The 23,786-nt window shown below is 36.4% G+C and overlaps 1 protein-coding gene across 4 annotated transcripts in view; it reads right to left on the bottom strand.

Moving 5' to 3' along the window:
* Window positions 1-21,972, bottom strand: part of fndc3a (fibronectin type III domain containing 3A) — a 97,197-nt gene extending 75,225 nt beyond the window's left edge. For 2 of the 4 annotated variants that reach the window (XM_079885847.1, XM_079885849.1), the window contains exon 1: window positions 21,596-21,972. The gene's annotated coding sequence lies outside the window, so the exon portion shown is untranslated. The remainder of the gene's footprint in view (window positions 1-21,595) is intronic. The other 2 variants (XM_079885846.1, XM_079885848.1) reach the window with 1 other exon arrangement.
* Window positions 21,973-23,786: the final 1,814 nt, after the last annotated feature.

The raw sequence follows: 23,786 nt of genomic DNA, 5'->3' as shown, positions 1-23,786 counted from the left end.
GTAAAGCTATAGTACTATAGAACACTAGCCTGGGAAAACCCAGACAACTTCCGGCAAATTCAGATTTGCTTGAGAAGTAGTCTGGCAAAGAGCTCATTCAAACCCATTTCCATGGCCGAGAAATCGAGGCACCAATCAGAAACGTTGAGGCGGGCTTTACACGATAACGATCGCTCTGATTGGTTTTAGGTCTAGCCTATCCAGTTGAGCCCAGAGGCATTTGAGCGACGTCCGTTCAATTTTTAAATGCATTATTATATTCAAATTGCAAACACATGAGGACAGTCTCCATGAAAGACCCACTGGCAGATGAACGTGCTACTACATTTCTCTCTGAAACGGTAGGAAATTAAATTAGATTTAATAGAGGATTTTAACTGTGACACGATGATTGACAGGGCAGTTTACATGACGGGATGCACGCGACAGATCCGTCCGATAAAGATGACGAAGTAGTATGTCTCAAAGCTTGCCTACTTTTTTGCTACACATTCAAAAGTAAATACATTTTCTTCACAAAAAGAGTACATGCTTTTATGGCGTAGTGTAACTTAGGTCGAATTGGGACGCAGCATATGGCTTTACACGATGCCGATCGCTCTGATTGAGCGACGTCCGTTGGTGACGCCCCTTTGGAAATGATTTGTTTATGGAGCTTTGCCAGACCATAACTCGGTTACTACTGAGAATGGTCTGGTTTTAACCAGGCTAATAGAACACATTTTGGCTTGTAAAACTAGTGACAGATTTTGTTAGATTTTTTTTAAAACCCTTAACCACTAAACTTCAGCACCAAACTTTTTTGCACTGCTTTTGCTATATGGCACTAAGAATCGTGCAACTTACACTTAAATTAATAGGTCTGACGTTACTTTAAGAGGTCGACCGATTGAACGTTTTTACCGTAATCGGCACCGATAACCGATTGCTGGAACAATCGTTATCGTCAAAAACGCATACCGATAGTTTTTGAGAAGGGTCTGCTGGCATTATACAGCACGAGAGCGGCCTCTAGAGGCGAAATAAAAAATATCACTGGAGTTTGTTTTGACACGCGAGACACTTCACATGCGGATTTAAAACAGACAATGGAATGGTGTTATACAACACACTACCGTACATGTTTTCATATCACTATAAAGTAATTCATTTGTTGACTAGATGATGCATTAGTGGAGAACAGCAGGACGCTAACATTAGTTACCTCAAGCGGTTAAAACAGTGAAAAAAAAATACACGCAAGTCCGACCAAAATGTTTAATGTCACGATTGTTACCATCTATTTGCATTAGTTTATATCCAGCTGGTCGCATTTATGAAGTTGTTATGCAGAAAAGTTGCATATTTAAAGCTTGTGACATGAGAAAGCAAACTAGCATCATTCAGCTAACAGAAACATGTAAACAAATCAGAATCGCATTCGATTTCAGTTCTTTTTTTATCATCACTGTAATGCATATTTTGTTATAAGATAATCATCAAGTGTTCTAAAATAGAAGCAAATAAAGTGTGAGTACACAAATGTGTGTCTAATTTCAATGCTAAGGTGTTTGTGTAAAATAGATACAGATGGCCATCTTTAAGGATGACTGTTTGGATTATGAAACGCTAACACTTTACAATAAAAGTCCATTTGTAATTTGTAACTTTCCAACGTGATGGCGTAATACGTGGCGCATCTCAGAGATGGTACAAGACGGGCATTTGTGGTTAAAAAGTATTATATATTTATTTTATTTTTTTGAAAATGACCGATCGTTTTGCTAGATAAGACCCTTATTTCTCGACTGGGATCGTGTCGAGACTTTGAAGCTGAATTGAGACGGACATTTGAACCTTCTTTGAACATTGGTATAGTTGGTTGCCATTGAAGTCCATTCTGTGTAGAAAAATCCTGGAATGTTTTCCTCAAAAACCTTAATTTCTTTTCAACTGAAGAAAGAAAGACATGGATATCTTGGATGACATCGGGTGAGTAAATGATCAACTAATCCTTTAACTCAGGTTAATATGAGTATTGTTCATTGTTAATTTCAACATTTACTAATACATTTTTAAATTTTGAAGTTGTACCTCAACATTAGTTAATGCACTTTGAACTAACATGAATGATCAAGATATAATTGAAATTGTTATAATTTAAAAAGTAAAGTACATTTTCATGGTTCAGTACAGTTGTGAATTTTTTTAATACATTTCAGCACTATTAGATGTGTTGTATTCATTATGTGTTTATTCAGTATTCATTCAAATAAAGTGGTCCAACCAAGTTATTGTCATCTGTAAAATTCACTATCGGTCGACCTCTATACAATTTAATTTCAAAAGTTTTGTCAGTAAAATTTAAAGTTTCTTATTCCCACCAAGGCAGCATTTATTTCATGAAAAATACAGTGAAAACAGTAATACTGTGAAAAAAAATTTTTTTTGTTATTTATTCCAGTGATGGAGAAGCTGACATTTTTCAGTGTCACATAATATTATTATTAATATTTTGTGTGTGTGTGTGTGTTTCTTTGATGAATATAAAGTTTTAAAAAAAACTTTGTGTAACAAGTTAAATGTCTTTACTGTCACCACTGATCAATTTAATGCACTCTTGCTGAATAAAAGTATTATTTTTTTAATTTCTTTCACAAAAAAAAAAAAAAGGACTGACTCCAAACTTTGGAACGGTAGTGCAAGTAATATTCCCTATATATATATAAAAAAAACTCTTCAAACACCATTTTTAAAAAAGTGTTATATAAGGTTGGTGAGCCATTTAAAAGAAAGCCATGGCGTTTTCAAACATGATCATCGCATTAGCATTTAAGAATAATTTCTTCCAATGCTCATGAGGTCATTTTCAGCCTTACACCCACATTGGCATGGACATCCTTCAGGCTTTGACTTTTAATTTCACTGTTGAGTTTAAACAATTCATAACTTTACGGGGGAAGTACAATATTTAAAAAAAGACCAAGTATTTCCATTGACGAATTTGTGCCCTTGTACTTAGATTTAATAATTGGGCAGTTCAGAAAACTGTACTGTCTTGTCAGGGTCAGTCCTGGTTTCGAGCGTAGAGTGGGATGTCACTTGTTTCTTATTTTAGAATTGTGCGTAAGCGAAAATATAATCTATTTTAAGCTCCATTCATTGTATCCAGGGACTCTTTGACCTGTCTGGGTGCCGTGCAGCAGAGGAATGAAAATGCGCCATTCGTTCCCTGCCACGTCTGCACACGCACACTCCAAAACGCATTCAAATTGACTAATCAACTCATAGTATGGAGTACAGCCCGGTGTGAAGCACGCGCACTCTCTCTCTCTCTCTCATGTATCAGACCCGCAATGAGTCACAAGCAGAAGGTAATAAGGAGGAAATGACATGTGTCCTTGAAGCTCATTAGTATCTAGCGCATGCGTTCTCTCCGGCCGCAGCGATCAGCCTAATCCGTTAGCTAGTCCCCTACTTAAACCCGCACATAGAGTGATGCTCAATAAGACGAATCCTGCGAAGACTTAACAAACCGCTTTTCAGCAGACACAGGCTTTAGGAAGATGGGCAAATGAAGCACCTGCGCCTGTCGGTCGGGTATTAACAGCGTTACAGGTTTAATTTAGTTGTGCACCACGTTTGGTACATCCCTTCCAAGTCAATACTTAAGGTATTGGAGGAGTAGTCATCCAACACCATTTTTTGTATGAATAGATGTTAAAACATCAAAAGAGGTTTGCCATTATCAATCAGACTTCCAGTTCTTGACTGGCAGATGTTAAAACGGATAGAAAATCCCATTGACTTCAATTGAAGGAGGGACCGGAGTCATTTCTAGGGTGAAGAATATTATAGAAATTTGGGGGTGAGCTCTTTTGACTTGGGTCAGTAAGCAACCACCCACGACACTATAATAATTATGTAGCAACGTGCTAACAACTACTCAGAATACCTTAGCACATGCATAGCAACTCTGGTGACCCCTTAAGTATTGTGGTGGACCGTTTTGTACAGGCAATCAACACAAAATCTATCTATCTATCTATCTATCTATCTATATATAGTGCTATGCATAAGTTTAGACACCCATGCTAAAGTTGACTAAAAAGAGGAATAAAAAATCATCTTTTGGAAATTGAACTTAATGCCTTAATTTAAAAAATTAGAAAAAATCCAACCTTTAAGGACACCAATTTTCTTTGTGAATGAATAATGTATCGTAAATAAATAAATGTTCTTCCTTAAAATACAGGGTGCATAAGTCTGGACACCCCTATGTTAAATTCCCATAGAGGCAGGCAGATTTTTATTTTTAAAGGCCAGTTACTTCATAGATCCAGGATACTATGCATCCTGATAAAGTTCCCTTGGCCTTTGGAATTAAAATAGCCGCACATCATCACATAGCCTTCACCATACCTAGAGATTGGCATGAGGTACTTTCCATAAGATCATCTCTCAATGCAAATCAAACCAGCTATTAGGCTAACTGAAATAAAACCATGCCAATCTCTAGGTATGGTGAAGGCTATGTGATGAGGTGGGGCTATTTTTTTTATTTTTTTTTCATTTCAGTATTATTATTCTTTACTTTTATTAGTAAAAAGTAGTATGTTTGCATTAAAAAAAACGTCTGGCACTCTTTATTTGTATGTTTATTCTGTTTTTTTTTTAATTGCTTATAAATGTAATTTTACAATTTATTTAAAAATAAAAAAAAATCAATTATTTAAATATTTGTTAATTATTAATTAATTTTAGCAATTTTTTAATATAATTGTTAAATATAATAAATATAATATAATGTATATGTATTGTGTTAAATAATCATTTTTAAAATAATTGATTTATATATTTTGCATTCATATATGTACTCTCATGGTGTATATAAACAATGCGCTCCCCAAGGCTGCATTTATTTGATCAAAGATACAGTAAAATATTGTGAGAGATTACAATGTAAAATACGATTTATTTTTATAATTTACTATATTTTAAAATGTAATTAACTCCAGTGATGGCTGATTTGCTGCTCAAGAAACAGTTGTGCTGCTTAATTTATTTGTGTAAAACTGTGATGCATTATTTCTTGAATACTCTTACGAAGAGAAGGTTCAAAATAACAGCATTTATTTAAAAAAATATATATATTTTGTCACATTATAAACGTCTTCTCTGTCACTTTTGAGAAATGTAATGCATCCTTGTTAAATAAAAGGTTGTTTTTTTTCTTTTCTTTTTTTTTAAGAAATGTACTTTTTAACAGTAGGGTAAAGTATCAAAATTGGCATCAAGAATCTGCTATAGGTATTGAGACGAGTAATTCTGCGATTGCTACAACAACAACACTAGAACATATGTGAAGCCCCACTGATTTAACAGTCAGGTTATTCCAGTGCACAACTGTTGAGTAACAAAGAAAACGGGAAACGTACTGGTTCTTTTCAGTTGTAAACCTCCTATTTTGAAACCGCAGCACCATAATATGAGGGAGGCCACAGCGGGGGGGGCACAACAGTTGAGTGCTTTCCGCGGTCTAATTCCTCTTCTCAGCAAGAGAGCGGATGACGCCAACAGTGGAGCGTGGCCTAAGGGTGCAAATCTGTTCTAGGAGGGGCAAGAGGTCAGACACTGGAGGTGATGGCTTCCTATTAGGAGGTGTAATGAGAAGATTGGAGGAGGAAGGGGGCGGGGGGGGGGGGTGGCGAATGACGGCCCTTCACATTCACCAGAACTGTAATTGTTTCAAGTGATTACGCGGCGAACACCTCCAACCTCTTCTAAGAGCACAAAAAATGAGCTCTCGCTGTGAGTTGGTAGTACCTGAAAATGACAAACCGATGAAGTTTCGTCAGCGGGAAGTGCGGGGGAGGAGGGAATGACTTCATAGATTAGACTGCAACCACACTTTCATTCGATTCTGGTCACCATTACATACGAAAACCAATTTTCGTGCATAGTACTGTTTGTCATCCATGCCTACAGGGAAAACAGCTGGAAATTTCTAGGGGAAATTAACAGCGGCAAACAAGATTTTTATACTTTCTGAAGCAAATGTGAAACTTCAAATACTTTCTGCAAAACTTTCCACCTTGATGGTCTGATGATCTATGTGCTAAAATATTTAGGCCTAAATGTAAGATGCATGCAGTGTTTCCCACACATAGAGTAATATGTGGCGGTGTGCCACAGAATCAACACCAGCCGCCACATATTGGGTTTCGTTATTCTTTTTTTTTTTTTTTACGCTATTTAAAACACGCAGTGTATTCGTTCAGCTGCATTTCCTTTCCCTGCTCTCCCTCCGTCTCTCTGTCACTCACGCATCTCTCTCTCACTCACACACACTCCCCTCCGTGCACGCCGCGTCTGTCTCCATGAAAACGAGATCATCCGAGATCAAAAAATATTTTATATTCTGAATACAGTGTTGTCAGTGTGTTAATGTTGGAGTCCCGACCCTTAGCAAACAATCGATTGCGCCTTCTTTAGTAAGTTAACTGACGATAGTCGCAAGTTTGCGGTAAAATGCAGTTGGGTTGTCGAGGTCAAAACACTATATAAGCTGTGAATCAAATAAACTTATTATAAATAATATTATGTCATTTTTAGGGTGTTAAATGTGTGGATTTTGGGTTGGGTGTGTGGATTTTGTGAAGGTGTGAAGCATTTTTAATTAATATTTAATATAAATAAGTTCTGTGTAACAAATTATTAAAGGAATTATTTTGAACCACAATTATTCATGGTTTCTAATTCTTGCCAATTTAACATTCAAGCGATTTTAAACCGTTCAAGCAACCTTGCGCTTGAACAGACACATATACACAAAATGATCTTAAAATACAAAAAGTTTCGGCAAGTATTCACGTAAACTCAGTCATTTATGTCTTAAGTGAACTTAAACAGCTGAGAAACAAATCAGATGTGTATCGTATTGGATCCGTGCATTCGGTCTTAAAGTGACAGCAGCCTTTAAATACCTGCTCGCTTTAGTAAAACAACAAAACACAGCTTTAACAAAGATGTGAACACAATGCAGTGTTATTTTACACATTACATTTCTGTACCAGAGTACTACTGTTAGTTAGACCTTACTTTATTTGTTACTTTGTTATATTGTCTTTATCTATGCTTTTTAATTTGTGTATCTGTTCTTTTATTACTGACTTTTCACTTTAATGTTAATAACGTTTAATCTTTATTAGCTGAGCTAATCGTTTTTGCTGTGGCATTGAAGTACTCCGTTCATTTAAAAAGTATGACCATGGTTAAAACATGAAAATATGAATATGGAAAAGGCCATATTAAATCAGTTAAAATGTATAAGAAAAGTTACATTGATTGATTGATTGAATTTATTGATGATAAACAAACCTGGTTATTGTGCATTTAAAACATAGTTAATTAAAACTACTACAGAAATCTTACCCGTTTCTTACGCGTTTCATTTATGCATGTCTGACAAATATTCATCACATAAAGTTGATTAGATTGTGTAAAAAACTAGGTAATCCAAATGGATGCAACTGGTGTATGCAATCCAAATTTTAAATAAAAACAAATTATGCTTACACTCAAATCTTACATTTAGGCCTAAATGTTTTTTGAACGCCGTAGACGCGAGCGCAACAGTCAAACACGTCAATCTAGTGCATTAACATAGAAAAGCAAATGGAAAAGTAGCGCACAATTAATCGAATTTCTAATCGCGCGATTACGAGTACGGATGCCACGATTATGTAATCGCTCAAAGCCGCGATTAAAAAAAAAAAAAGTGCACTTACATTATTCTGCGTTCTTAAGGTGTTTAGAGCATGTTACGTTGTGAGAGGTGAATCACGACTACTTCAGAGACGTGTGTTCGCTGATTGGTCGAACACACGTGAAACACCAGCACCCGCCATTTTTAAAAAGCAGTGTACACAGCCTATATATTTACTCCACAAACTAACTCTACGAACAGGAAAAACAGTGATAGATGGACCTCTCAACATTTACGCCAAGGAGAGAATCCAACACAGCTTTGAGGGGACCAAAGAAACATGATTATGTATTTCTGCTCAGCTAGCAACATTGGGCAACAACCACACGGCAAACGCTAATACTTTTTAATATACCGTCTACTTTGTATAACAGTTCTATTTAATAACAGGACTGTTAAACAGATAGCAAACTAATGAAGATGGAGAATGGGATATTTACCATTATAGGGTGGGTGTGTTCACACTGCCGACACACATTTATGTTCAAACACCATGTAAAAGCATAACTTTAACTCAAATATAACATCTAAAAAGTAAAAAAATTGGATTACAACGGTGAGGCTCAGAGGGGAAAATCCAATTTGGTGTGTGGGAGAACGAGGAATTTCCAAAGTTCCTGTGGCCTTTCTTGATTTTGCTTTGAACGAGAGCTGACATTTCATTGTAAGGGATGAAAATAACCTGCTAAGAACGCAATCATTAGAATTTTTCTTATTAAATGCTGAAAAAAAAAAACACAGAAAAAATACAATCTACAGAGAGAAACTGAAGTTTATGGCATGCAATACGTTATCATCATCAGCACTGTGATGCACATATTCATTTCTGCACTGAACAGTGCGTTTACATACATGATATCAGGATGATTAAGCTTAAAGAGGAAATGAGCAAGGTCATGTGATCGCTTTAAAGGGACAGTTCACCAAACAGTTTCGTCATCATTTACTCATCCTCATGTCATTCCAAAACTGCATGACTGACTTTCTTCTGTGGAAGATAAAAGATGATATTTGGAGAAATGCATCAGTGTTTTTTTTTTTTTTTTTCAACAGGGTCCAAAGTTGTTTGGTTCTTAATAAATAATGACAATTTTCATTTAGGGGTGAACTATCCCTTTAAATGTGCTTTTTGAAAGGGAAGTTGCGTGAGTGACGCAGCATTTTTTTGTGGCTTTTTTCTAACAGCTTATTTGAATTCATGTGTCTGATGTCAAGAGCAAAATTTTCTCTGAGAAACCTTGAAACAGGATTTTATATTGAACTGAACTGCTGTAACTCAGGAACTGACAATGACTGGCATGTCAAAATAAGTCTTTCATTTCTTTGTTTTACTACTGAATGTTTATTTGCCTTGAATAATTCAACCAGGGGCCATTTTAACGGTTTTCCATTTTGATATATTTTGAAATGTCTTTTATTTCTGTGATTAAAGCTGAATATATAGGAGTCATATTCTTCAGAAATCATTATAATATGCTGATTTACAGCTCAAGAAAAAAATTCTTCTTAGTACCAATGTTGAATAGCCTACAGTTGTGCTGCAAATTTTTAAGTGGTGGGAGAAAAAATCGATCCATCGATGCATCGCGATTCTCTCTCCAACGATTCTGGATCGATTCTGAGCTTAGTTTATAACCAGATGTGCGATGACGCAGAGTTTGCTTTAGAAACACCCGTCTTCTGCTTGCTAACAATTCCCCACACACGTACCTTCAGTAAAATAATATTTAATAAAGTTCCGTAAGGTTGAAACGAATTATAAGGACATTCACAGGCTTCATTGTACAGGATGCGCTGTGAGAGACGCGCATGTTTGATGTTACACTTGAAGTGTGCTGTCTCGCGCGTCGATATTCTCCTTAAAAATGCTCTACGAAGTCATCGTTTATGTGGTTTGGAATGCAGTGGACTTATATATTTAAAATATGAACCTCGCTAACAGAAGGCTGCTTTCAGTTTCAAATGCTGATGCGCGCTTTGTGTTGACTGCTCGCGCATGCGGCTGTGCGACTCCGTGTAAGTGGTTTAATATACTTGTGCAAAATGAACGTAAACACAGCAAGTTATGTCTTAAGGGATTAAACGGTGAAGACAAACCACATTACTACTTGTATTTAAAATGAGATCCGAGCGTGAATGCAGCTAAATAGATATCTAAGATATCTCAGTCTAATAATATGTCAAAGTAAAAAACAAAAGTATGATGAAAATAAATCACTCACAGTTCTTGAATGGAAAATGTTCAGATAATCTTAAATACTGAAAGCACTCTTCTGTTTCTTTGTCATTTGTTTCTATGCTTCTCTTTATTATTTGCTATTTATATGGTTTGAAGTTATATTAGTTTAAAATTCTTAAAATAAAACTGTTTTAATGTTTTATTTATTTTATTTGTAATTATAAAACAAATAGACTACTTAATTACTTATGTAAACTAATGAATTAATGGGGGGGGGGGGTAGATAAAGAATCGTTCTGGAATCGGATCGTGACTCCCAGAATCGGAATCGGATCGGATCGGATCGTGAGGTGACTGAAGATTCCCACCTCTATTTTTAAGTAAAAAAAAACTTGAAATAAATCGTACTGACCGCAACCTTTTAAACGGTAGTGTATGCATTTCATTTGTAGTCACATCGGGAATGACTACAGAAATTTCAGTATAAACTGAAAGTTGAGGCTGAAGATTGTTGATGGAAGAAAGAACCGTTGTGTTAACGCACATTATTAAGATGCACTTTAAATCACATTTACAACTAGTCTCTTAGTTTGGTTTTGTACATTCTGTAAAGACTGTCACTACCTGAATAATTTGTGGGCGAGTTCGGTTGTAGAATGCGTTTGTCACGGTGTAAACTGAACGGGATTTGTGCCGCGTTGTCGTAATGATCGTATTTACGACTTGAGTGCACATGAACCATAAAGTCGTAATTACCGGTGGGAAATGACTTGAAGTCACTGAGGTCGTGTCGAATACAGAATTACGGTGGAAGCAAATTGCTATTGATTATAATAAATTGGAATTGTGAATGTTGACTGAATAATTTAGTTTGCACTACTGTTTATGAAGAGGAGAAAACAAGAAAACACTAGTCATGTAGCAGGTTTATGAGATAGACAGACTGCATTTCCCATCATTCTCTGTGGCTACACAGGAATGATAAAATACACATATAAAGTATGGATTACACACCTAATGCACATCATTTGCGCTTTATTTGTTGCATTACTGCTTCGTTTCCTGTTTTAGCCGGGAAGTGAAAGAGAGAGAGAGGAAAAATAGCCTATTGCCTACCAAAATTTTTTTTTTTTTTTTTTTTTAGAGTTATCATGATTTCTGAAACTGTAAGGAAGAACAGGAGAATTTGGGTGTACACAGCCACACTGAAACCTCGATTCAAGATTCTGACTGAAGATGGAAAAAAAAAAATAAACCAGGAAGACAGAAAGCATCAAGCTTGACAACATCTGCCTTTCAGTTAAAAGAAAAACATTCTGGAGAGTGAATCAGAAAGTCCCTTGTGCAGATGCAAGAATGAAATGTAAATGATCTGAGCAGAAATTACAGGAGAGAAAAAAATAGATATTATGGTGAGAAAATAAGACTCTGTTCCCACGGCAGCCAATTCATGGTCAAGTTTTATTCATTTGATGCCTTGTTTTTGTTGAATTGTGGAGATTTAGTAAAAAATCCAATTTAAGCTTTTCATCTTTTTTATACAATTTGTTTTTTTGTTTTTTTTTAGTAGGTCATGAAGCTAGTTATGCAACATGTAAAACAAAAGATTCGAGAAACCATAGTTGAAATCGACACCAAAACAACAAAAATTTTGCGAACAAGCCTCAAGAGCAGACATTCCCACGTAGTTATAATAAAATCTGGCAAAATGTCAGCTTATCAGATGTTCTTGCAAACGTACTTTCTGATTGTGCGTCAACGTGTCAGTTTCAGTGGTTAGAACAGGAGTTTTCAGACTGTCCAAACAGGGTAGTTTCAGTCCCAGTTTGCCTCACGCAGCTGTCGAGCTGCAGCTGATCATCTTTTAGTCCCACCACAAATCACTTGTAATGCAAACGGTGACCAGTGCAAGTCTCATCTTCTGACTAAATGGGATATAAATGGTTTAGAAAGCCATTGTGAGTGTGCTTCTGTTGTATTTGAAATCCGGTGGTTTTCCTAGCAACTTCATAAAGCTTGTGTGACCGCCACAATTGCAACATTTTAGATCATTAAAGGACTGGAAAAGCCTGGAAAACACTGAACTAACTCAAGTGGACAGCAGGGATGGGAATCGCCAAATGCCCCATGATAAATCACGATTCTTAACCCTTTAAGTGTCACCCCCCTTTTTTTAAATATACATGAAAATGCACATTTCGACTTTAAATGGTTGTAATTAAAGAATGCTTTGGAGTATAGACGTAAAATTGGTCTTGTTTTAAAGAAGACATTTGGCAGATTTTTGTTGAAGTGAAATAAATTAAGAAAGTGAAACAAAAAAAAAGTTATATAAGTTTGTGTTTATGAAAATGTACAATTTAAAAAAATTAATTATTCATATTTTATATAAAATATATATTTTTAAAACCTGGCCGACTCTAAAACTGCTAGAAAATCAAAGCCAAAAATCTGAATAAGTTGTGTTTCAAATTTTAGGTTGATATCTCAAAAAATGAGCTTTCAGTGAGATTTTGTTTGGGCGCAGTACCAAACATTTTCACTAGGTGACAACCAGACTCCATTACTGCCCATATAAGGGCGCCTTCATTTCCATATGTGTTATTAAAAACATATTAATATATTTTTTTCTAAAATAATTGAATGGATGATATCTTTTGAACTCTTGGCATGAAAACAAACTGAGGTTTCATCCATTCTTTCATGATTTTTCATGTTCATTGCTATTTCAAAATAAAGGTCTGAACACGCCTTATAAATATGAAAATATTCTTGTTGCAAATTGATAAATTACAGCTCCTCTCTAATTTATTTTGGAAATCATTCACCAAATATGAAAACTAGAGTTTGTAAGCTTTCAAATGATATATAGTTTGTCAAGATTAGTTTATGTTTATTATAGGATATTACTGTTTTAAATATGTAATGATTTTGGGCCCACCGGTGGGCCGGTGACACTTAAGAGGTTAAGCCACGAAATTATATTATTGCGATTTTAACAAGCGGCAACCTCCCAGTCCCAGTATCTCAACACGAAAGTGAGTTAAACTGCAATTCATTGACTGGCCGCTTGAGGCTGGCTGCACAAGTGAGTCAAAGCTGTATCTCCCCCATGTTAAAAAACATGTTTACAGCCTGGTACTCTCTGTGGCTTTGGTCTACAGCTAATTTTGCCCTTCATAACAACTGTGAGGAGGGTGAATTTTTTTATAACTCAACCGTTTAGTTGATTAATATTTAAAGTTCTGCATAATTAAGGGCGTGGCCACTTTTGAGTGACAGGTGGATTCCCGCTGATGTCAATGCTAGCCGTTTGCCTGCTGTTACTAGACGTCACTTCACCTCAGCAAATTTTAGCTGCTGAACTTGCCACCTCTGCAGTGTTTTGTGCTTTTTTCCGGGATTATTTCATACAATTTAATACACCCATTACTTCGCCCACGGCTTTGGATTTCGTCGTTGTCGTCGAGTATCGTTCGAGAGAACAACCAGCGCTGTATTTCAGTTGTTTTCCTCTGTGAACATGCACTAATGGATGTCTGACAATTTCGTTGCTTTTTGGAGTTATCAGATTTAAAAACGTCAATAAATGCTCGTTCGTTCTGCTCTCACGGAGCAGATTGATTATAATATGCTTATGTATACCGTCAGGTGAAATCCTGCAGGCGTCGGCGCTTTCTCCGTTCATGCAATAAATGCACATCCTTGAATGAGCGCGGATTTCTAGAGCATTTACTTGAACTTCATAGGCAGTATATCTATGATTTAACCCATTTGAGAGGCGGCCAAAATCAGAATTTAAAATGGACTGAATAAGCTCTCTACGAACTTGACGAGATGCCGCGCTGACGGACCATAGACTATAAAAAAAGAGTGACTGACATGTATGCACATAAATCACTGTCACACACACACACTCTCAGAGTAATATTAAGTTACTGCATAATACATTTTCAACTAGCAGAATAGTACAGAATCACGATACACAGTCTCACTTGAAGCCATGTCTTTTAACTATTATAATATTTCGAAGGGCAAAAATAGGAACTTTTAATTAGCTTTACATCATCAACTGTCACTTTAGCGCGAGGCCCTGTGCAGTCGCAGACTTGGTACTGTCAGTAGCATAACGTTATAGCATTACCTCCCCAGCCTGAGCTAACTCGATCACGTCGAGCTAGGTGGGCGTGATTTCAGATAGCCAGGCTCCTGAGCTCCACTCACGCCCCGCCTCTTTGCCCATTTTCTGTTATCCGGGAGTGACGCAAGGCCAAGATGGCGACGGTCGGCTCCGCCTACTTTAGGCTTCAAAAATGCTCTTCAGAAACCTGGGTGACGTCACGGACACTACGTCCTTATATTTTTACAGTCTATGGATTTTAAACGTTTTACGAACTTTTTAATTTAAATGGGCAGCGGCTTAAAGGCCCGTTCACACCAAGGACGATAACTATAAAGATAACGATAAAGATATAATTCTAAAAATCGTTCTCCATATTAAAGAATAACAGAGTTCACACCACAACTATAACGATAAAGATATGAGGAACGATATCGTTGGGATCACTTTCAGAACGATTTTTTTCCAGCTGTCGAACGATAAAACACTGACAGCCAATCAGAATCCATTCTAATTTAAAGGTCTCGCGCATTTAAAATGGATCTGGATCATCCGGGCGCGCGCGTGCTTAGAATAAAAAGACCGTTATCGGTCGTTGGTGTGGACGCATATATAGTTATCTTTATCGTTATCTTTATAGTTATCGTGCTTGGTGTGAACGGGCCTTAAGAGTCTATGATTGGATCATTATTGCAGTGGTTATGATGTTTCTAGCATGTTAAATGTTTGGCAAGAGTTCTTCTAACCCACACCTGAAGTGTGTAGCTTTTCATTTCTTAAACAAACACGTAGGAAGAGACACATCATGGCCATATTCCAGGATGACAATGTCAAGACTCATCAGGCTCAGACTGGTTGGCACCTCTCGATGGATATAACACCACAACATTGATTTATTCCATCAAGAGGTGCATACATTTTTGGTCGAGATCTTGTATTGGCAATGCAAGAGTGCAGCACTCTGTAAAGTCTCCTCCAGCACATCCCAAAGACTTTCAGTGAATTTAAGGTCTGGACTCAGAGGAGACAATTCATGTGTGAAAATGATTCTTCATGCTCCGTCCCAACCATTCTTTCACAGTCTGAGCCTGATGAATCTTGACATTGTCATCCTGGAATATGGCCATGATGCGTCTTCCTACATGTTTTTTTAAAGAAATGAAAAGCTACACACACATCAGTTAGGGTTAGAAGAACTGTTGCCAAACATATAACATGCTAGAAACATAAGAATCACTGCAATAATGATCCAATCATAGAATTTTGCCCATCTTTTGCCCATTTAAATCCAAACAGCGACTTTTTTTTTCTGGTCGGGCAGTGTATATGTGACCCTGGACCACAAAATGTATACATCATCTGAATAAATAAGCTTTCCATTGATGTATGGTTTGTTAGGATATGACAATATTTGGCTGAGATACAACTATTGAAAATCTGGAATCTGAGGGTGCAAATAAATCGAAGCATTGAGAAAATCGCCTTTATAGTTGTCCATTTATGTTGGCGATTGTGCTGCATTCACTCACAAAACTACATGTTTTATATATTTATGGTGGGAAATTTACAAAAAATCCTCAGGGATCATGATCTTTACTTAATATCCTAATGATTTTTGGCATAAAAGAAAAATCAATCATTTTGACCCATACAATGTATTGTTGGCTATTGCCACAAATATACCAATGCGACTTATGACTGGTTTTGTGATCCAGGGCCACATATAATGATATATTGTGATTCATTACCATTTTTTTCAACTGCAAATGTCCCCTTTGTTTGTCTTAATATGATTTTATCGAATAAGATGAAGTTCTCAGTCTGTTAACTTCACATCTTCATATTAGGCTTGCTGCTGGTGTTCGGCCGTACACAGATTACGTTACTTGCCCACCGTGGCACCGCACTCAATGTTGGTTTGCTTTTTTATAGAAATAAAAACCATTAGTTCAGTTGGACTAGAGTTATAAACTGTTATTTTGGCATTTGACAGTTATAAACTGAAAGCGTCTTCTCTGCTCCATTCAATACAAAGTGCAGAGTCGCAGCATATTGATAGCGGCTCACTAATGCCTGCAAATTATATACAATCTTAAAACAGCCAACCGGCTATACTCTTAAAATCAAATTGTATATATTGTATTAATTGTAATAAATTATATATATCCTTCTTCACCCTCTCACAACATTAGACACATTTGACTGCTGCTGTCTTTCTAGTCAAACGTGTTGTATTATGATTATGAACGAGCACGATGACAGTGTAGGTATGGCATTATGTAGACAGTTTCCTTCTAATAGCCTGGGTACACTTCATTTTCTGTGTTCCGCATTCATGTCTGCATGCTTTCTAAGTAAACTGAACAGCAGATATTGGAAAAAAAACTGATATTGCGATATTTTGCTTTTCTGAGATACAAATAAAGTCTATATATATAAAGTTTTCACCAGATGGCTTGAATAGCTCTATTTGGAAAGAATTAATCATTCTAGATTGATTGGGGTGATTTTGTAGGGGAGTGAAACTGCATAGAAAATAAACAAATTACAAGCAGATAAATCCAGTAGAACAAAGATACAAATGAAATAAACAGTGCTTCACGTTTTTAAGTCTGACAGTATTCAGGTACAGAAACTGAAAAATCAAATGTAAAAACACTGGATAGTCTTCACTGGGTGAATTAAATATGATTAATCTTTTCTTTCCGAACAGACTTGCGAACAGCCATTACAGTGATTATAGTTTATAAAGTTATAAATATTTTTCTTACAAATACGCATCGCTTCGCTTCAGAAGGCCTTTATTAACCCCGTGGAGCCGTATGGATTACTTTTATGATGGATGGATGCGCTTTTTCGGGCTTTAAAATCTAAGGTACCATTCACTCCCATTATAAAGCTCGGAAGAGCCAGGATATTCTTTAATATTACTCTGTGTTTGGCTGAAAGAAGAAGTCATATACACCTAGGATGGCTTGAGGGTGACTAAATTTTTTGGTGAACTAAGCATTCAAAGCTACAAAAGTGATTTTCTCTCTGTATTTTGCTGTTTGATTACTACAGACAGCAGAAGGAATATTAGGCTGCCGTCACTTTAAGACCGAATGCACAGATCCAATACAACGATAAGCATCTGTTTTCTTTCTCAATTGTTTGTTCACATAAGCCATAAGCGACTGCGTTTACGCGGATCCTCAGAGACGGGCATTTTGACATTATTTTGTGTGTATCTGTCTGTTCAAGGGCAAGGAGACGTGTTTGCGACATCAATTCTATGTTCGTGCACACAGAAAACAGATAAAATAGCTTGAATGTTTAAACTAACAACCTAAAAAGCGTGCAAAAAAAACTAAAAACTTTATGATGGTTAGAATCACGTGCGTTTCGAGGCAGGGAGCCTGGTCCGTATGGATCAACTACGATCCCTATTCTTGACAACACACATCCTGCGATGTGACTATGCACCTATACAGGACATTTGCTTAGAAGGATAAAAGAAGTGCCGAATACGCCATTGCATGCAAAGTTTAGAACAAGAGCCAAAATAAAAATGATGGAGAAGGATATGCTGCTTTGCATCGTTCTTTCCGCACTCTTCTTTGACAACTGGTACCATTAAGCTGGCAACTCAGTTATTTAGCCTTCATTGCAAAGTCAATGTTCATAAATATGCAAGAACGCACAAGCTACAACAGGGAGAGAGAGAGAGAGAGAGAGAGAGAGAGAGAGAGAGAGAGAGAGAGAGAGAGAGAGAGAGAGAGAGAGAGAGAGAGAGAGAGAGAGAGAGAGAGAGAGAGAGAGAGAGAGAGAGAGAGAGAGAGAGAGAGAGAAGATGAGTAGCTCTGATTTACTCACACTGTGAAACTACAGGTATGAAAGAAAGATTTCCCAATATTATTATAATTTCCCACATTATGTGCGGATCTTACGTTAAAATTATGAACAATACTCGCAATCCCAAGCCTAAATTCAAGCCCTGAAAAGATCAACACTCGGCATCCGTGTACTGATACATTATGATGATTACATGATTTTTTTTCCCATCCATAGTGGACAGTGGCGGTTTAACTAAAGCTCTCATCACAATCTAAAATATATGCATTTCCTCAGAACACAGTGTCCAAGAAAATAAGTTTGCTCTATGCTGTGATGGATCACAGATCTGTATCAAAGCACGGATGCATAACATACGCGCTGTGATTGACAGGTGAAAAAGGAAGCATGCATGCTCTAAAGCAGCGGGGAATATAACGTACAACTCGTGATTTTAAAGTTTATTGTATGCCAAGCAAAGCATGTTGCAAATAAATAAAGAGAGACATTTGGGAATGATACTTAATGAAATAACCATGCAGCTGTAAATGTGGACTCTATAATATTACAGGGAAAAGTGTAGACTCATTCAAAACAAAGTAAGTAAATGTAGCACAGCATGAAGCGGTCTAAAACAAGCAATGATGTTTGCATAGTTATTAGCCATGACTCCATTAATAAATAACCAAGTGTCCTGCAGTGCCGTGATGGAAAACTAGCTGTAAAATAGCCTCGGTTTTAGCCTGTCATTTTGTGAAAAACAAAGCTAGTGAAAGTTTTAAAAATTAAATATTTTTTAATTTTGTCTTCTTCACCATAAAACCCTAATTTTATTTATTCTTTAAAGGCAACATGAGAAATCAAATTTTCCTTGAGCTTTTTTAAATATAAGAGGTATTTGTACCATTAAAACATCCTGCAGGCATTTATTTTATTAAGCACCAAAAACATCTCCTTTGGATATTGTGGGATTTGTGACATCACACAGGTACATAAATTTGCATATGACTGCCTCTAGATCAAGACAACGCACCTTAGGCCCCGCCCACTGGCATTCAGTTACTTAAAGTCCCCCTGTAGTCAATCATTGTATCCCTTTAAACTCATATTTGATCACCAAAATTACATATTTAAAAGTTTTTTTCCTTGGAAAAAAATTGTTATGCCTTATAATAAAAATGTAATGTTTATATGTATGTGTTGTTTTTAATATGCTATAAGACAAACCATGTGCAAATTCATACACCATTGCTGAGTATTTTCTCCTTAAAACTGCAGTGAACCAAAGACAGTCTCAACAACGCGGTTTAAAATCGCTGGTGTTTCCGACGTCACAAACTACCTTGTAACCAATCAGATCAACGAGTGATCGTCAACGAGTAGGGCTGTCAAACGATTAATCGCGATTAATCGCATCCAAAATAAAAGTTTGTGTTTACATATGTGTGTGTGTATGGAGTATAATTATTTTCTATATATAAATACACACACATGCATATACATTTAAGAAAAATGTGTTATTTATATATAAAATATTTATATATATAATATAAATTATATATACACAGTATATACATGCAAATATTTCTTAAATATATACATGCATGTGTGTGTATTTATATATAGAAAATAATTATACACCGTACACACACATATATTATGTAAAAACAAACTTTTATTTTGGATGCGATTAATCGCGATTAATCATTTGACAGCCCTATCAACGAGTGGATCTCTGAGCTGGTGTGAGTGAGTGGAGGCGGGGCTCATTTGTATATTCATAGAACTGCCTATGCTAAATGAGGCAAGAGTCATTTTCACTGTGTGCTGTATGTACAATTAATATTACCTTGTCTTTACTTTATTATTTAATTTATTCATTGGTCTGCGCAGAACCGCTTCAAGTCCAACACAACTAACATGTTTGTTCGAAGCATCTGATTGCAGATTGTTTTGTAAAGGAGGCACCGTGTAATGGAGAGTTCACAAAGACACTTGCACTGTAAGATAAAGCAGCCGGCTGTATTGGATCTGACAACAGCTAATGCTTTGCCTGTAAATACAATAGAAAGTGGCCATTGATACTGTTTTCTGTGCAATGGGGTTAGCCAATCATAACAGTTGCCATTTACTGACAAGCCTTAAAGAAGCCGTCCCTTAAAAAACAGATCATTTCAGACAGGGTTTTTTTATATATATATATAACAGCTGTTTTTTGTTTTTGTTTTTGTTTTTTTTTGTGCAAAAAACTCTATAAATAGTATAAGTGAACTAAAAAATAATAATAATTGTAGGTGGTGGTGTGAGCATAATATTGCCAGAAAGGAATTACTGAACATTTCTGGCATCTTGTGGTAAACTGGATTATAACAGGGAATGAAGCTGGACAGAGTAGATTTTTAAAGGTAAAGTGTGTGTGTGTTTTTTTGTTTTTTACAAAATACTTTCCATTTCAGTGTAAAATGTAGAACAATTATAAGAAAGACATTTATAAGCTGAGTCCTGTGACACTTTCAAAACAGCATCCCAATCAGTCCAACCAATAGCATGTGTTAGGGGTGGGATTGTCTGTTTGTCCAACCAATGGTGGACAAGGGGACCATAATAATAATAATAATAATAATAATAACAACTATATTAATTCTGAATTTGATGGCACTGGTGGTGGAAAAGGCACACTTAACCTTTAATATTAGAATCCCAAACTACACACAATACTACACAGCTCAGAGCAATAATTAGTCAACTAATTAAAATAAACATAATTTGGCCAATGGTGCCTAATGGCTGATTTTAGGTCTTAAAACTGACGCATTGAGAAACTGCTATTTAACTGTTAATATAATTGATTATTTAAAATCAAATTAATATTGATCCAATTTAAAGAAGCACAATTAAAACAAAACAGTGACTGTCTCAAAACCGAGCGAGCTGCCTATCTAGAGAACGTTGTTGTTCGGTACTTCCGAATATTTAAATCGAACATTTTTGACCATCAACTTTCAAATAAAACATTTCTGTTACTACAGACCAGTACGAACTAATAATTTGTGTGCATCATAGGAACATTCAAAAGTTCAAACCAAACATTTAGCCCCGAATCGAACGTTCAAATCTAAACATTTCAGCAACAAGAATCGCAAGAACGTTCGAACCCACTTTTTTGTTATTGAAAACGCATTCGAACTTTGTACCTGAACATTTTAAGCGCAAACTGAAAGTTTAGATTGAACATTTTTGCTCACCATCACCGGCACCCTCCAATCGAACACTTTCGGAACATCATGCGTTGCCGAAGAACGTTCGAATCGAACATTAGGTGACATAAGTTAGTAATGTAAACGCCGAAATCGAATTCTTTTTTTTTTTTTTTTTTTAACGCGACAATGAAGACCAAACTACACGCTGCACGCGCATGCTGCTCAAACATGCAGTCTATCTAGAAAGCTCAGTAGCTTTTGAGACACGGCCAGAGTGAGTATAGTGACTGCAGCAGTATTTAATCTGCAGCTCTGTGATCAGATGACGTTGACGTGTGCACTTCAGGCCCTACTCTGTTTCTTTCATATTCACTTTTAAAACATATGCAGATCATTGCACATTAAAAGTGACTCAAAGGAGAGGTCACTTACACAATCAAATCTAAATGCGTGGAGTAAATAAACGCGCATTCTCTGTAGTGAGCATATGCACATTTAATAAAAACCAAATCATTTGCAAACGTGAATCGACTCACCAACAGCTCGTTCCGCTTTGTATATCTTACTCTCCCGATCACTCCTCTTCTTCAGGTTGATGTGTATGTGTGGAGGCTTTAAAAGCACTAGGCCAGTGTGTGTATGTGTGTGTGATCTGGATCTCTATAAGCTACGTGGCTCTTTCACACTTGAATATTACACCAGTTTACAGTCTCAGCCTTTATCCACTCGCTTTTTCCGACGTCTGCAAACGTCCAGGGATCGAGACAGATCACGATCTTCCAAAGCAAACAACTTTTCCCCGTAAGTGTTGTTAGTTTTCACGGCCACCTCCATCCATAGCGAGCTCAGGCTCTTCAAGCGTCTGGATAATCGCCATCATTTTCCGCTCAAGAATGTACACACACGTCACTGCGCATGCGTATCACAGCCGCGTCGAATTTCATCCCTTTCCTCTTTCTGTCTGTATAGTTATGTAATATATAGCCAGCATTTTTTTTTTTGCTGACGTGTTGTTGACGGGCTAAATCGAAACTGACATAAAGGCTGCATAGAGTGTAGAATTTATATCTGGTTATATTTAGTTCAGTATTCTTTTATAAATAGGCCTATTACAATTATTTGTCCTAGCACTAGAAAATGACTTTTGAAATTCAAATTTCATTTGTCCGACTACCTGAAATTGTCTATGGAGGTTTTAGTGTTTCCTCATTGTACCCGACAGATGGCGTCCGACAGGGGGAGCCCTCGCGGTTTGTTTACAAACGCAACGCTTCTGGATTTCTCTTTTTTATTGAACTTAGACTTTGATACAGTTTTTTCTGAATTCCTAAAACACATTTCTTGAAACCATGAATCACTTTCTCAAAACCTTAAACATAACCAAATTTTCAAACCACATTCACAGAACCTGACTCTGATGCTTTCTGCTTATCATACACACAACGAGGCTATATTATAAACACAGATCATTCGTTCAAAAAAATGGAGAACACAGCATCCAAAGCATGCAGTTACAGAAAAAAGGTATATTGTTAAAAAAAAAAAAGTAGGCTATAGTAATGACAACTTGCAGTAGTAATGTGAATAGCCTAAATTGTATACTGTATGCACTGCAAGTATAGTATTTTACTGAATATTGTATAGCCTAGTATTGAATGTCTGTATATTCAGCACTTGCATACTGTGAAAATACAGTGACCCAAATGCAAAAGCCAAACAGGTCACAGTAAAAAAAAACTCTAAATGAGAAGCATGTTACAGTAAAGTACACTCAGAAGAGTTGTGAGATTTTACTCTGCTTCTACATCGTGTTTGTCTGCATGTTCGTCTGCATGTTGGGTCCGGCCGGAGGACTTTGTGCACATCACAATGTCATTTCTGCAGGCAAAGAGAATACCCTAAAGCAGATCAGCCTTGACAACATTCTCCACACATTACTCTTTCTCGTCCTCCTCCTCTTCCTCCTTGTTCACCACCTCTTACACATACTCTTCCTCTTCTCTCTCTTATATTGTTTCCATTCATTGTTAGTATCAACATTCAGTTCAACATTTTGAGTCAGTTCTGAACTGACTGTACAATTGGTTTGATCACACATCATTAGAAAAAGTGTGAACAGTTTTGAGTCGTTGTGTGTAAACGATGACAACTGTGTTGTAGTTGTGTTTAACTTTTGCCTGCCTGTGCTTAGTGTTTTGAAACATAAATGCACCACAGTGCGAAATGTGTTTTAGTGAGTGAAAATGTGTTTAGAGTTTTGCAAAAAGAGTGCATGAGATTTGCAAACAGAGTTTTAACTACTGAACTTGTTTAAAGTTTTACAGAAAGAGGGATTTACTCGACAAATTGGTTTAGGCTATTGAGAATTTGGTTCAGAGAATGGGATTTAGTGTTTTAGCAGTTCAGAAAATCTGTATACTGATTTCTGAAGGATCATGTGACACTGAAGACTGGAGTAATGATGCTGAAAATTCAGCTTTGAAATCACAAGTATAACTTACATATTGACACATTCAAACAGAAAAAAAGTTATTTTAAATTGAAATATTTCAAAATATTACTGTTTACTGTATTATTAATAAATAAATGCAGCTTTAGTGAGCAGAAGAGATTAAAAGGCTTACATCATGAACACACAGATGAACACACCATTGAAGTTGACAAGCTGTAGGCTATAGTGTTAATTGCAAAGTTTCAAATAAATCATATTTTGCAAGCAAGGTCATG

Source organism: Squalius cephalus, assembly GCF_949319135.1.
Source record: "Squalius cephalus genome assembly, chromosome: 11".
In the NCBI taxonomy this organism is placed as follows: Eukaryota; Metazoa; Chordata; class Actinopteri; order Cypriniformes; family Leuciscidae; genus Squalius; species Squalius cephalus.
Note: the sequence above shows the minus strand (reverse complement) of the source record. Positions and strands in the feature narration are given on the sequence as shown.